Source organism: Ovis aries, chromosome 23, assembly GCF_016772045.2.
Source record: "Ovis aries strain OAR_USU_Benz2616 breed Rambouillet chromosome 23, ARS-UI_Ramb_v3.0, whole genome shotgun sequence".
Lineage (NCBI taxonomy): Eukaryota > Metazoa > Chordata > Mammalia > Artiodactyla > Bovidae > Ovis > Ovis aries.
The window spans coordinates 59,167,008-59,181,947 of record NC_056076.1 but is presented as its reverse complement, the minus strand read 5'-3'; the positions used below and the strand labels follow the sequence as shown (position 1 = coordinate 59,181,947).

General features: G+C 42.8%; 1 long non-coding RNA gene across 2 annotated transcripts in view; it reads right to left on the bottom strand.

The window, feature by feature from the left end:
• LOC121817744 (uncharacterized) overlaps window positions 1-14,940 on the bottom strand; it is a 121,995-nt gene that overhangs the window by 81,187 nt on the left and 25,868 nt on the right. For both annotated transcript variants that reach the window (XR_009598270.1, XR_009598271.1), the window contains exon 2: window positions 701-790. This is a non-coding gene — a long non-coding RNA (uncharacterized LOC121817744). The remainder of the gene's footprint in view (window positions 1-700; window positions 791-14,940) is intronic.

The following is a 14,940-nucleotide window of genomic DNA, read 5'->3' as shown; positions in this document are numbered from 1 at the left end:
TTAAAACTCAACATTCAGAAAACTAAGATCATGGCATCCGGTCCCATCACTTCATGGCAAATAGATGGGGAAACAGTGGAAACAGTGTCAGACTTTATTTTGGGGGGGCTCCAAAATCACTGCAGATGGTGACTGCAGCCATGAAATTAAAAGACGATTGCTTCTTGGAAGAAAAGCTATGACAAACCTAGACAGCATATTAAAAAGCAGAGACATTACTTTGCCAACAAAGGTCCATCTAGTCAAAGCTATGGTTTTTCCAGTAGTCATGTATGGATGTGAGAGTTGGACTATAAAGAAAGCTGAGTGTCAATGAATTGATGCTTTTGAACTGTGGTGTTGGAGAAGATTCTTGACAGTTCCTTAGACTGCAAGATCAAACCAATCAGTTCTAAAGGAAATCGGTCCTGAATGTTCATTGGAAGGACTGATACTGAGGCTGAAACTCCAACACTTTGGCCACCTGATGCAAAGAACTGACTCCTTGGAAAAGACCCTGATGCTGGGAAAGATTGAAGGCAGGAGGAGAAGGGGACGACAGAGGATGAGATGGTTGGATGGCATCACCGATTTGATGGACATGAGTTTGGGTGAACTCCGGGAGTTGGTGATGGACAGGGGGGCCTGGCGTGCAGCACAGAATTGGACATGAGTGAGTGACCAAACTGGCTGACCATTTTAAAACATCTCCTGTCCTCACCTCGTTTCACATGCAAGTTCATTCAGACGATATTTATTGCCTTCTGGCTTCTGATCAGGACGTAAAAAGATGGGAAGAATGCACCTTTTCCTAAAAAAAAAAAAAAAAAAAAAAAAAGATAATTTGGCAAGATCACAACTGTTAAAACCTCATCAAAAAGCTGATGATGGGACAATTCACTCACCCAAATCCAAAGAAAGGCAGGTATGTCCAATGAAATGCAGGACATGAGCATGTGTGTATGTGGGATGTGTACTGGAAGGCATTCAAGCTGGTAGGAAGTACTCAGCTGGAGTTCTTGATGGGTCGTACAGTCCCAGTGTGGAGCAGCAGGGGCGCACAGAACCCCTGAGAGCCACAGGTGGACCAGCACCACGATGGGGGCTTTTCCCAGGACCTCTCCCCGCGCCTGAGTTTCTCATGATCGCTAAGGTCTACAAGGGGATATGAATTCTCCTGTGCCATAGCTCTCAGGGATTCTGTCCTCCCCTGTTGCTGGGGGCTGATAAGCAGGCATAGGACCAGGCTTTCTGCGTTCGTGGAAATACAAGTTAGAATGATAGTGTGATACCCTTACCCATCTACTGGAATGACTACAGTGACCCTACCAAGTGTTGGTGGCCATGTAGAGCCACCGGAAATCTCCTTCTCTGATGGCCGGAATGCAAACACGGGAAGCCACTGAAGTACAGTCTGATGGCTTCTTTAAAAGTTAAGTACGTCCCTACCATGTGACCCAGCCATTCCACAGCACCCCTGTATTTACAGAGAAGGGAGGGAGCAGGGGGGAGAGGAGGAGGAGAAGGCGGGGGAGGAAGAGGAAGAAGTATTTGTATTCCACAGTGTTCCTAGCGGTATTATTTCTAACATGCCAAAATTGGAAATAGCCCAAATGTCCATCAGCTGGTGTATGGGTAACCATCCCGAGAATGGAACATTACGCAGCACTGAAAGGAAACGAACTGCTGTTGCAAGCAGTCGCGTGGCTTAATCTCATGTCATTACATCAAATTAAAAAATCAGGCAATGGGTGTGATTCCATTTGTATGAAATTCTAGAAAATGAAAACTAATCTACAGAGGAAAAGCGAGTAACTAGTGATTGAATAGAGCTGGAGGGGAGTGGGGGGAACAACAGAAAAGAGATTACAAGGAGCACCAAGGCATTGCGGTGATGGTTTCAAGGGTAAACGAATGTGTTAGAACCTAAACCAAACTGTGCTATTTCAATATATGCAACTTGTGCAGGTCGGTGATGCTTCATTAAAGCTCCCAAAGTGACAAGTATAGCCCCTCTTGAAGACACATCTAATCTTTATCCTTTCTTTAGGTTGCTTTCCTCCCAGACCACCCTCTTTTCTGAGTCGCTACCGCTTGTGCATTTTCATTTGCAAATTCACTCTAACTCAAGGCCCCTCCTTGACCATTTGCTCTCTGCATTTCACAGCACTGTGTATAAACACACACCGTAGGGCTTCTAATTGATTCCCTGCAGGAGAGGCTCTTCTCTAGCAGGAATGCACAGCACTGTGGCTTGACATTGGCTCCCCTGACCTGGGGTGCTTGCTTCCACTAACCCCATGCCCCAGCTCAGTTTCTAATCAAGAATACAGTTTATGCAGTTGGGGTTGGTCAGTGTCTCCTCCCTGAGGACTCATCCATTTTGTGTGTTAGTGTTTTTTTAATTTTTTATAATTATGAAAATATGATAACGCATTTTAAAAAAGACTTGGAAAATATAGAACAAAATTACACATAGTTCCATATATACCATGATTGTTTTTTTTTTTAATAATCTGTTTTTGTTTTGGTAGCCCACTATTTCTTCCGCCTCAACCTATCAGAAAACAATCTGATGAAAAACTAATCATCAAGACTGTTTTATCAAACATTTGATCGAACCTGATGATCTTCATGCTTCTTTTCCTTTCCGTTATTGAGAGTCTGGGTGTGCCAAAGGGCAGGTGCTACTATACGTATACATATCTTTCAACACCAAACTTCACACACAGTGTCAGAACACTTTTATCTCTACTTTGGCCTTTTATTTCTAACTAATTTTTAACCAGTATTCTTGCTCCTCATTGTTTGTAAAGCAGAAATTTGAAACACAATGTGCTCATTCTTAGAGGAAATACTGAAGAAATTGCAGCAAGGAAATGACTAGGAAAACAGCAATGAAAATAACAAAAGCAAACGGGCTATTTTGTGGTTACTTTCCCAGAACATTTTGTTTAGTTCATTGTTTTTTCTTTCTTAACAATAAACTGAAACATTTAAAATGTGAATTTTTCCTGATTTTTCTGGTTTGTCCAGAATTTGTGTGATTTTATATGATTTTCATATCTAAATACAATGTGAATTTCAAATTACTTAATTTTTGAATAAGTATGCATCTAAACTTTAATCCAAAATTGATTCATTTTAGTTAACCATTTGAGATCAATTCTTACAGCTCATTTCATACGGAACGAGAATGACGTCTATTTGAATTCACTTTTGACATTTATCGAGATTTCCTCTGTGCTTAATATATAAACGCTTTTGTAAATATTACATTGAAATGGAAAAGGACAGCCTTGGAGAAAGGTAAAAGTTCAATATCAAATTTATTATAATATTTGACTCCTCCTTATTTGTCCTAAAATTTTATTTGAAAAATTCCAAACCTATAATAAAATAATATCCCATATACCCTTTACCTGAATTCACCAACTATTAGCATTTTACCATATTTGTATATAGATAGGTACAAATGTGTATAGTTTTATGTTCTTAGTAGAGAGATAGATACTATTTTTTGCAGAACTTAAAAGTACATTTTAGAGACTTTAGCATATATGTCCTAAAGGCTATTCTTATGCATAAACATAATTCCATTACCAAAATGAAGAAATCTGTGTTCTGATACACAGTCCATATTCAAATTTCCTCAATTGCCCCAATATTGTCTTTAATAGCTTTATTTCTACCAAACTGATAGAATAAATAAGAGATAATATATGCAGAAAATGCATTTTATCAACATCCTTTCATGATTTAAAAAAATCATTTTCAGCAAATGAAATCTAAAAGGGATTATCCTTTTTTTTTTATTTTTACTTTATTTTACTTTACAATACTGGGGATTATCCTTCTAATAAAACTTATTTATAAAAAAAAGACTATTGCTAATATCACAGGTAGTGGAAAATTATTGAAAGTTTTCTTCCTGAGATGAGAATAAAATACCTGGATGTTCACCACAGCCACTTCTAATTATATTATAGAGAAGATCCTAGCCAATTCAATAGGCAAAAATCAAATACATAAATAGTATAATGGAAAGAGAAAAAAGTAATCCTGTCATTCACAGATGGCATGATTGCACACCTAGGAACCAAATTATCAAAATTAAAAAGAGAATTTACCAAAGTCACTGGTTACAAACTCAATATGGTGTATGTACTCACATTAAGAATTAAAAAGCTATTGGAGAGTAAAATTAAAATCAATACCATATACAATTCTCTAAAAAATATCAAATACATAGGAATAAGGGTTTCCCCGGTAGCTTGGATGGTAAAGCGTCTGCCTACAATGCGGGAGACCCAAGTTCTATCCCTGGGTCGGGAAGATCCCCTGGAGAAGGAAATGGCACCCCACTCCAGTATTCATGCCTGGAAACTCCCATGGACTGAGGAGCCTGGTGGGCTACAGTACATGGGGTCACAAAGAGTCGGACACAACTGAGCGACTTCTCTTCGCTTCACTTCAAGCTATTGATACAAAGAAAACTTTTAAAAATTGTTAAAAGATACCATAGAATGATTAAATAATAGAGGAATGGGAAGACTCAAGTTATAAAGATGTCAATCCTCCCAAATCTATTTATATAGTATATATAATTCTGGTTATCCAGCAGATATGTTGTGAAAATAGGTAATCTGATTTTAAATTTGTATGGAGAGGCAAAGAACCTGGCCAAATTTAAAGAACAAAGCTGGAGTTTCTACAGACCAGATAGCAAGATTTACTACGAAGTCACAGCGTCATGGTGATGCAATGATGAACAGGCAGACCTAGGAAACAAATACAACTGATGCTCCCCCAGGCTGGCCGCAAAGTCGATCCCCACCGGCTATAAACATTCTACCCTCTGCGTCCCACACTTGCTCACACACTCCATCACTGTCTCTCCTAATGCTGTTTGGACTGTTTCTTCCAATACAGCCTCAACACTAAACTGCCTTTATCTGTATCTGATGGCTGTTAGCTCATCTATCAAGTATCTGTTTCATGTCAGTGATTAAAGTATTCATTTCTAGGACTTCGTTTTCTAATTTCTCATGTTCTTTTTTCATCACCTTTTGCTTCATTTGAAATCTGTTTATTATCTGAAGTCTGTTTTTGGTCAATTTCAAATTGTTCCAATATTTCCAGTTCTTAGGGAGTCAACACTCAATGTTTATGTCATTGTTTTCCACCTTCAATTTATTGGTTTTTACTCACGTTTGTCTTCGGCTGCTGACTGATCTATGCTATGAGTGTCTCCTGTACCTAGAATTATGAGAAAAGCTTCATGTTTACATCTGAGAGGAAACCAGCATCCTCATGGATGACTCTTCCTCTGTCCCAAACTCTGGACAAGGAGCCGCTTCCCGGCTTCGCTCAGGAACAGTGCGTGGAATGTTCCCAGTTCCTTAAACCCGGGCAGTGGGATGTGGCTCAGAATTAATGCAGGACATTCAGTCCTAACTTCAACTCACGTGCCCCCGAGTCACTATTTGACCATTAGAAACCCAGCCCCCAACCACTGAGGGCTTGCTTAATTCCTCTTTACTCTTATCATTTTTATCTCCATTTTTGTTTTGAGTACTGGTGATCATGGGCTTTTGAACTCATCCATGTAAGTATTTTTAAGATAACCCACTCACATAAGCTCAGATTATCACATTGCTGGAAACTCAAATATTTATCTTTTTTAAAAAGAGGGGGGGTTGCCTATTCTATGTACTTTCAGTTTGAAATTCTTTAGTGAGTCTTATTTATGCTGACTGTGATCATTCCTGGGTTGTTTTTTTTTTACCTCCTTGGAATTTCTTTTGCTTTCTTTTTTCTATATCCTTGATATTTGAGTTTATATCAGAGAATGTTTTAAAAAGTTACTTTAAGCCCTAAAATCTTTAACTCAGCCATTATAAAATATTAATTTAAAACTTATATACACTGCTGCTGCTGCTAAGTCACTTCAGTCGTGTCTGACTCTATGCGACCCCATGGACTGCAGCCTACCAGGCTCCTCCGTCCATGGGATTTTCCAGGCACGAGTGCTGGAGTGGGTGCCATCGCCTTCTCCGCTTATATACACTACCATGTGTTATATAACCAACTAGAGGGAACCTGCCGGGATAGACGGGGAACTCAGCTCAGTGCTCTGCGTGACCTTGCGGAGTGGGATGGGGGAGGGGGAGAGGGAAGCTCAAGGGGATACATGTCCACATCGAGCTGATCCACAGTGTTGAGCAGCAGAAACCCTTGCTCCTTGGAAGAAAAGCTATGACAAACCTAGGCAGCAGGGAGGGCCAGGATGGGGAGCACATGCACACCCATGGCTGATTCATGTGAACGTACGGCAAAAATCACCACAGTATTGTCAAGAAAGTAGCCGCCAATTAAATTTTTTCTTTAAATTAAGTAAACATAGAAAGTCTTCTCCAACAGCGACAACAACGAAAAAAAGCAGAGATATTACTTTGCCAAAGGTCTGTATTGTCAAAGTGATGGTTTTTCCAGTAGTCAAGCATGGATGTGAGAGTGATCCATAAAGAAAACCGAGCACTGAAAAACTGATGCTTTTGAACTGTGGAGCTGGAGAAGACTCTTGAGAGTCCCTTGGACTGCAAGGAGATCCAACCCATCCATCCTAAAGGAAATCAGTCCTAAATATTCATTGGAAGGACTGATGCTAAAGCTCCAATACTTTGACCACCTGATGTGAAGAGCTGACTCATTGGAAAAGACCCTGATGCTGGGAAAGATTGAGGGCAGGAGGAGAACGGGACAACAGAGGATGAGGTGGCTGGATGGCATCACCCACTAGATGAGCTTAAGTGAACTCCGGGAGTTGGTAATGGACAGGGAGGCCTGGCGGGCTGCAGTCCATGGGGTCGCAAAGAGTCGGACACGACCAAGCAACTGAAGAACAACAAAAGCAGCAGAAACACAGCATTCTAAGGCAACTGCACTCCAGTTTTTAAAGAATAAAATAAAGTGCATGTTAAATATTACTTAATTTTTAAGAAAAGAAGCTGGTGATGCACATCACATGCTTTTGATGCTGCAAAACTAGGTTAGCCTTTAATTAGGAAAACATTAAGTGTTTGAATGACTGTTTTCATAAAGTTTATTTTAAATCCATGTTTATTATGAAATTTGTCCTCATAAATTTAGGTTTCTGAGTATATCGATTTACTAAGAAGGTCAGTGATGCTCCCTGTATTATTCAAAGATCTGTTTTAATAATTCTGAGGTCTATTGACTTATAATAGTGAAACTATAATTACTTGGCTCAGAAAATTACAATTAGAGGACAGTGTTTCTTTACCTAATGTTGAGAACTATCTCAGAGGAAGTTAATTTATTTTTTCAGTCTTCAAGGCTCGGTCTGTGTGATCTCTGCCTTGTTCCCTGACCTGATTTCATTTCTTTCCTCTTTTGCGTATTCCCTCTCCAGCCACACTGGCTTCTCAGCTCTTCCCTGAACACTCCAGACACATTCGACAAGCCCGGCTCGAACCTTCTGTCTGGAACACTCTGCTCTTATATTGGCCTGGTTAATCTCTTCACCTCCTTCAAATTTTTGCTTACAGTTCGCGCTCTCAAGAAGACCTACTTTCTCTGACCACCGGATTTAAATTGTAAGCTGCCCACCACCCCAACTCCTTCCCATCCCCCTTGCCCTTACCTTCTTTTTCTCCGCTATGGCTTATCACTGTCAGTTACCACTTTTCACCATCTGAAATGTGGGTTTTACTCAGGTGTGTCGTGTAAACTGTGTTCACTATTTCTTTGCACACACGCTCTGCCCTGGCTGATCTTTGTGGCTCACTATTGCTGTCCTTGGCACTCAGTGCATCGAGGGCAGAGAATAACCTGGAGAACACAGTCAAGTGGTCACAAAGAGCTGAGCAATTAACACTTCGACTTTTTTGGCTTCCCTGGGGGCTCAGACAGTAAAGAATCCACCTGCAGTACAGGAGACCTGGGTTCAATCCCTGGGTCAGGAAGATCCCCGGAGAAGGGAATGGCTACCCACTCCAGTCTTCCTGCCTGGAAAATCCCATGGACAGAGGAGCCCAGCAGGCTACAGTCCATGGGGTTGCAAAGAGCTGAACACAACTGAGTGACTAACACTAAGTGCTCAGTAAATGGTTGCTGAATCCTTTGAAATTTTTCCACCACTGACTCTGGCTTCACTAATACTACAACAAATTTTTCAGTGTAAGAGTGTTGTAGAGTCTCGTAAAGAAAAGCATTTTTAAGCTTCTCCTCTCAGCATTCATTGTATGAAAAGAGTAAGTTAAGGGTGGCAGTTCAGTTCAGTCACTCAGTCGTGTCCAGCTGTTTGCGACTCCATGGACTGCAGCACTCCAGGCCTCCCTGTCCATCACCAATTCCAGGAGGATGCTCAAACTCATGCCCATTGAGTCAGTGATGCCATCCAGCCACCTCATCCTCTGTCGTCCCCTTCTTCTCCCGCCTTCAGTCTTTCCCAGCATCAGGGTCGTTTCACATGAGTCAGTTCTTCACATCAGATGGTCAAAGTATTGGAGTTTCAGCTTTAGCATCTGTCCTTCAAATGAACACCCAGGACTGATTTCCTTTAGGATGGACTGGTTGGATCTCCTTGCAATCCAAGGGACTCTCAAGACTCTTCTCTAACACCACAGTTCAGAAGCATCATTTCTTCAGTGCTCAGCTTTCCTGATAGTCCAATATTCACATCCATACATGACCACTGGAAAAACCATAGCTTTGACTAGACGTACTTTTGTTGGCAAAGTAATGTCTCTGCTTTTTAATATGCTGTCTAGGTTGGTCATAACTTTTCTTCCAAGGAGCAAGCGTCTTTTAATTTCATGGCTGCAATCACCATCTGCAGTGATTTTTGAGCCCCCCCAAAATAAAGTCTGTCACTGTTTCCACTATTTCCCCATCTATTTGCCATAAAGTGATGAGACCGGATGCCATGATCTTAGTTTTCTGAATGTTGAGTTTTAAGCCAACTTTTTCACTCTCAAGAGGCTCTTTAGTTCTTCTTCCCTTTCTGCCAAAAGTGTGGTGCCATCTGCATATCTGAGGTTATTGATATTTCTCCTGGAAATCTTGATTCCAGCTTGTGCTTCATCCAGTCCAGTATTTCGCATAATGTACTCTGCATATAAGTTAAATCATCAAGGTGACAGTACACAGCCTTGACGTACTCCTTTCGCAATTTGGAACCAGTCTGCTGTTCCATGTCCAGTTCTAACTGTTGCTTCCTGACCTGCATACAGATTTCCCAAGAGGCAGGTCAAGTGGTCTGGTATTCCCATCTCTTACAGAATTTCCCAGTTTGTTGTGATCCACACAGTCAAAGGCTTTGGCATAGTGCAGGCACCATTTAAAATGATGTAGGTGCTTGACTTTATGAAGATTAAAATCTATCAGGAAAATAATATTGAGGGGATATTTAATTAAATAATTACAAGAGTGTAATGTTCTACAGAGATGTTATTAGGATTAAATTTGTAACACCTGGGCCCTAAGAAGGAGGCTGTGAATCCTGCATTCTAAGTCCAGGAAACTAGAGCTGCCTGAAAGTAAATCACTTAGTCACTTTAAGCAGATGGAGTAACCTATGTAAGCCTTATATACTCTGGGCAGTTATTTCTAAAATCCCCCAGATTTGTATATCTTGGAGAATAGTACAGAGAAAAAATGTTTATAGTTCGAGGAATTTTCAGGATTTATTGTACAATGCTTATTCTGGACATCCACGTTGGCCATGAGGAAGACAGTCCAGAATTACCCCACACTACAAGTGAAAAATTAGACAAACACAGGAACAATTTTCAGACATCGGACAGCACCAAGCTGTGACTCCTGAGAAGAGGGAAGTACCCCAGGAGGGCCCCCGATTGCCTGCACCTCCTGCCCAGAGAGAGGCCCCCAAGAGAGCACAGGGACCCCACAGACTCCCTCCAATGCGGCACCAGCCACGTCATCCTGTAACTGTCCGCATGTCTGTCTCCTTGGACCGTGAAGGGCTTCCCTGGTGGCTCAGACGGTAAAGAGTCCGCCTGGGAAGCAGGAGACCCTGGCTTGATCCTGGGCTGGGAAGATCCCCTGGAGAAGGGAAGGACAACCCACACCACTATTCTGGTCTGGAGAATCCCACGGAAAGAGGAGCCTCGGGGGCTACAGTCCATGCAGCTGCAAAGAGTCAGGCCCGACTGAGTGACTTAACACTTTCATTTTAGACCATGAAGTCCTCCTGAAGAAGGAACACTTATCCATCTCTACATTCCTGAAACATGCCACAGGGAAGGATCTAAGTAAACATTTGCCAAATGAAATAGACCCTGCAAGGAATGGAGGAACAGGCATGTATGGACTGAAAAAGCACTCGCTAGCAGACACTTCAGCATTTTCCCACTGAACACCCACAGCAACCTTGTTGGAGACACAGTAAGTCTCACATTGGGAAACTGGCTTGTTAACAGGCCACAACCGCAGAGCTGGTCCGCTCCAAAGCAGGTGCTTTTTCTGCCCCCTCTTGCTTCCTCCTTCTTGAAACAGGTTACCTCCTACAGATTCTGCATCCTGTAAAAGCCCTTCGTCATAAAAGCATGACCTCTACAGAAAGGAGTTTTAAAATATTCTTGAGTTCTCTACGTGGGCAAAATCATGTGAAAAGGTGAAACGGTTTTCTGAGAGAATATTTAAATAAAGGAGAAAGCAGTGTATCCAGGAGATTATTCACTCAATTGAGAATACAGCTTCTAAAAGGAATTTAAAATGAAATATAATGAGCATCCATTTTAAAGTAAAAGGTGGGCTGAAGAAATTTAGTTTTGGGCAGTAAGAGACTGTTTCATAAATAATGAAGGTAATTGTCTAGGTGTGGTCCTCTTTGCTGACATCAAGACAAAGAAGTCAAATATATTGAATTATTCATATTCTGTATTACTTTTCAACTATTGTTTCTTATGGCATAATTCTTTGGGCTACATAACTACAAGTTTTTCCTGTAGAGTGACAAAGCTGTTCCATCAGAAATGTCTATCATTCAAGATTGCTTTTGTGCAAAAAGCTACTTTATTTTTCAAATTTCAAGTTTTCTGTAAAATTAAAGCCATTTTGAGTGTGCCAGATTCCTTTAAATGCTCTTCAGTATTTTAACAAAGTCCTTATCTAGAAAGAGAAAGGAAGAGAGGAGAAAGATTTAAAGCGTTTTATAAAGAGCTTGAGAAAGAGTCTCAGAGAAAGAGAGTCTGAGAAAGAGAAAGAGGAGTCTGAAACAGAAAGGAGTCTGAAAGAAAGTTTGAAAGAGAGAGTTTGAGAGAGAAAGAGGTTGAAAGAGAGAAAGAGAAAAATACACCCCGTAAAGCACTTTTCATCGCCAGCTGAGGACAAGGTGGGTGCCTACCGTCCCAGGGACGTGTCTCTCACAGGCCCACTGCACAAACTCTCCAGCCCGGTCTCTGCGCCTCACTCCTCAAAAGGCAGAAACTCTGCTTCTCAAACGACCGCCCCCTTTATTGCTCTCTTTACAGCAGTGGATTACAACGTGCTGACCCCACCACCCCACGTCAGCATCACCTGGGAACGTTTTAGAAATGCAAATCCTCCAGCTGCCCAGACTCACTGAATCAGACCCTGAGGCGGGGAACTCAGCAGACTAAGTGTAACAAGCCCTTTGGGTTATCGAGATGCACTGATTTCAAACGTGGCTGCACTCTGGGCTCCTCTGAGGAGTTCAAAACAACACTCTCAGGGTCCTCCCCTCAGATATTATGATGTGGTCACTCTGGAGAGGGCCCTGAGCAGCAGGAGTCTAAACAGCTCAGCAGGGGCCCTCCCTCTGGTGGACAGGTGGTTAAGACGCCACCTCCCAATGCAGGGGCCTGGGTTTGTTCCCTGCTCGGGGATCTAAGGTCTCAAGGCTACATGGTGCGGGGCCAAAAAAAGAAAACTCAGCTGATAATCCTAATTTGCAGGGACGTTGGAGACACCTTGCTTTAGAGCTTGTTTTACTTCTTACCCATGAAAACAAGTCTGCCTGGAAAGAGGTGCCAGCTCAGTAGCCTAGACCCACTTCTAAGGACATGATCGAAGCTACCCTTCCTGGAGAGACCTTGCTCGTATGTCAGCCCAGACGCCGGGCATCCAGGGTCCCCTGCGCTGTCTGAACCCCAGTCTTCTCCTGAGCACCCGGAGGCTCCACATTGTGCCCTGAACGCAATCTCAATGGACTTCACGTGATACAGCAACTAGGCAAAGACCAGTGGGAGATGATGAAGTTAAACTTGATTCTTCTATTTGACGCTGCTTAGTTTCAGATACGAGGGTAATGCTTTTTTTAATGAATGGACATCTTGGCATCTAAATTTTTGTGTTGTAAAGACAAGCATCACTTAAGATACAAGCAGATGTTCTTTTCTGTTCTGTCAAGCAGCCTTGGTTGGACCTTCCCTGGGCTCCCATAGTTGCTTTATTTCAGCACATCTGAGGCTGTCTTCAGGGTAATTGCTCTGTGTCTCTCACGACTTGTAGGCTGCGAGCAGAAAATGAATTTTATACATCTCTGCATCTCCAGAGCCAGGGCTCAGCAGGCATGCGTTAGGATTTTGGATGAGTCAGCAGCTGAACCATGAAAGCTTCTCTCAATCTCTAAGCAAGAGTTTGAATAGTCTGTCAGTGGCTTCGGGAAAAAGAGGGCAGATTCATGGCTTTCAGCAAGACAGAGGCTATAAAACTAGAGTGGACATAAAGAACGCTGAGACTGTTTCCATTTTCCCCATTTTCCCTGGTTCTCAACAAAGTAGCTGACCTTCAGAAAAGCAGAAGGTCAAAAAACACAAACCAAAAGGTTGAAATTTGTTTAAATGTCTGACCTTTTTAGAAAAAGGAGAGTGGGATGCATTTAAATCCCTTCAAAAATCAGTGCAATAACAGGATAAGATATTCCTCAGAGACGCTGCCTCTGCCATATGTGTCATTACCTGGCTTTGCCCACACAGGTTACTCTGGCATGTGGGCTGGGGCGACAGTGAGATCCGAGTATGTTTCTGCACATAGTCAAGCCCTGTGTGTGTGTTAGCCGCTCAGTCGTGTCTGACTCTTTGCAATCCCATGGACTGTAGCCCGCCAGGCTCCTCTGTCCGTGGAGTTCTCCTGGCAAGAATACTAGAGTGTATTGCCATTCCCTTCTCCAGGGGATCTTCCTGACCCAAGCCCTAAGAATACGTTAATAGTTTACTTAGGACTAAATTCTAAATGCATTCTCTAAAAAACAGGGGGGTGACCTTCTACACCTTTGGTGGGAACGTAAGTTGGTGCAGCCACTACAGAAAACAGTCTAGAGACTCTTTAAAAAACATGATCTTTCAACCCCATTCCTGGGCATATATCTGGAAAAGGTGAAACCTCTAAGTCGAAAAGGTGCATGCCCCTCAGGGTTCACAGCAGCACTGTTCACAACAGCTGAGACATGGAGGCAGCCTGAGCGTCCATCTACAGGTGCAGGAATAAAGAAGACGTGCTCCGCATGTGCCGTGGAATATTACTCAGCCATACAAGGAATGAAACGATGCCGTTGCACCAACATGGATGGATCTGCACGTTCCAGTCACTCAGCCGTGTCTGACTCTGTGCAACCCCGTGGACTGTAGCCCGCCAGGCTCTTCTGTCCAGGAGGTTCTCCAGGCAAGAATACTGGAGTGGGTTGCCATTTTTTCCTTCAGGGGATCTTCCCAACCCAAGGATTAAACCCATATCTCCTGTGTCTCCTTCACTGGCAGGAAGATTCTTTACCACTGAGCCACCTGGGAAGCGCTATGGATGGGTCTAGAGGTTATCATACTAAGTAAAGTCAAACAAAGACAAATATTATACGATATCACTTACTCACTTACAAAACAGAAACAGACTCACAGACATAGGAAAAAATGTATGTACCAAAGAGGAAAGAGGCAGGGGACAGATAAATTAGCAGGAGTTTAACAGATACACACTACTATTTATAAAGTAGATAGACAACAAGGTCTTACTGTATAGCACAAGGAACTATATTCAGTATCTTGAAATAACCTGGAACAGAAAAGAATCTGAAGCTGTATGCCTGAAAGTAACGCTATATTGTAAATCACCTTTAAATATTTTTTTTTGTCAAAGGAGTTGATGCACTGGTTTTTTTTTTTTTTTTTTTGGAAAAAATCAAACCCTAAATATTTAAGCTTTGTGAGCCACATGGTCTCCTGTGGCAACTCTCTGTGCTATCCTGTAGCACCCAGCATGCACACTCAATCATGTCTGACCCCACGAACTGTAGCCCGCCACGTTCCTCTGTCCATGGGATTTCCCAAGCAAGAACAGTGGAGTGGGTTGCCATCCCCTTCTCCAGGGGGCGCTCCTGACACAGGGATCAAACCCTCGTCTCCTGCATCTCCTGCACGGGCAGGCGGATTCTTTACTACCACCTGGGAAGCCCCACAGAAGCACCCTAGACTGTAGGTGAACGAATGCGTAAGACTGTGCTCTTATAACATTTAATTTACAGAAAAAGGCAGTGGGCTGGATTTGGTCCTTTGATCCCGACCATGATTCTTGACCTTCCCTGATCAACAGAAACTGACTAGAGGCCAGACAAGAAATTCAGTCGAGGCTTTCTGGGGCTCCTGGGCCAGCGGCTGGTGGGCGTGAATCAAGTATCGGGCTCCCTTGCTTGCTCCTAGAAGTGGGGGAGGACCTTGTTCCCACCATGGAGTGGGAGTAGGGGTGCCCAGGGGTTGGGCCAGAGGGTAGCTCAGGTGGCTTGCCCATCCCTGCATGACACTGAGTGCGTGGGGCATGTGCAGTCCCTGCTCTCATCCCCAACACCCAATTTCTCGCTTCCGGCTCTTCAGAAACAGCAGGAGATTTCTCTGCACTTTCTGGAGCAGAGCTTCCCCAGCCGCACACACACACAGTTAGGTTTAGTTCCGGGTAGTTGCTTTG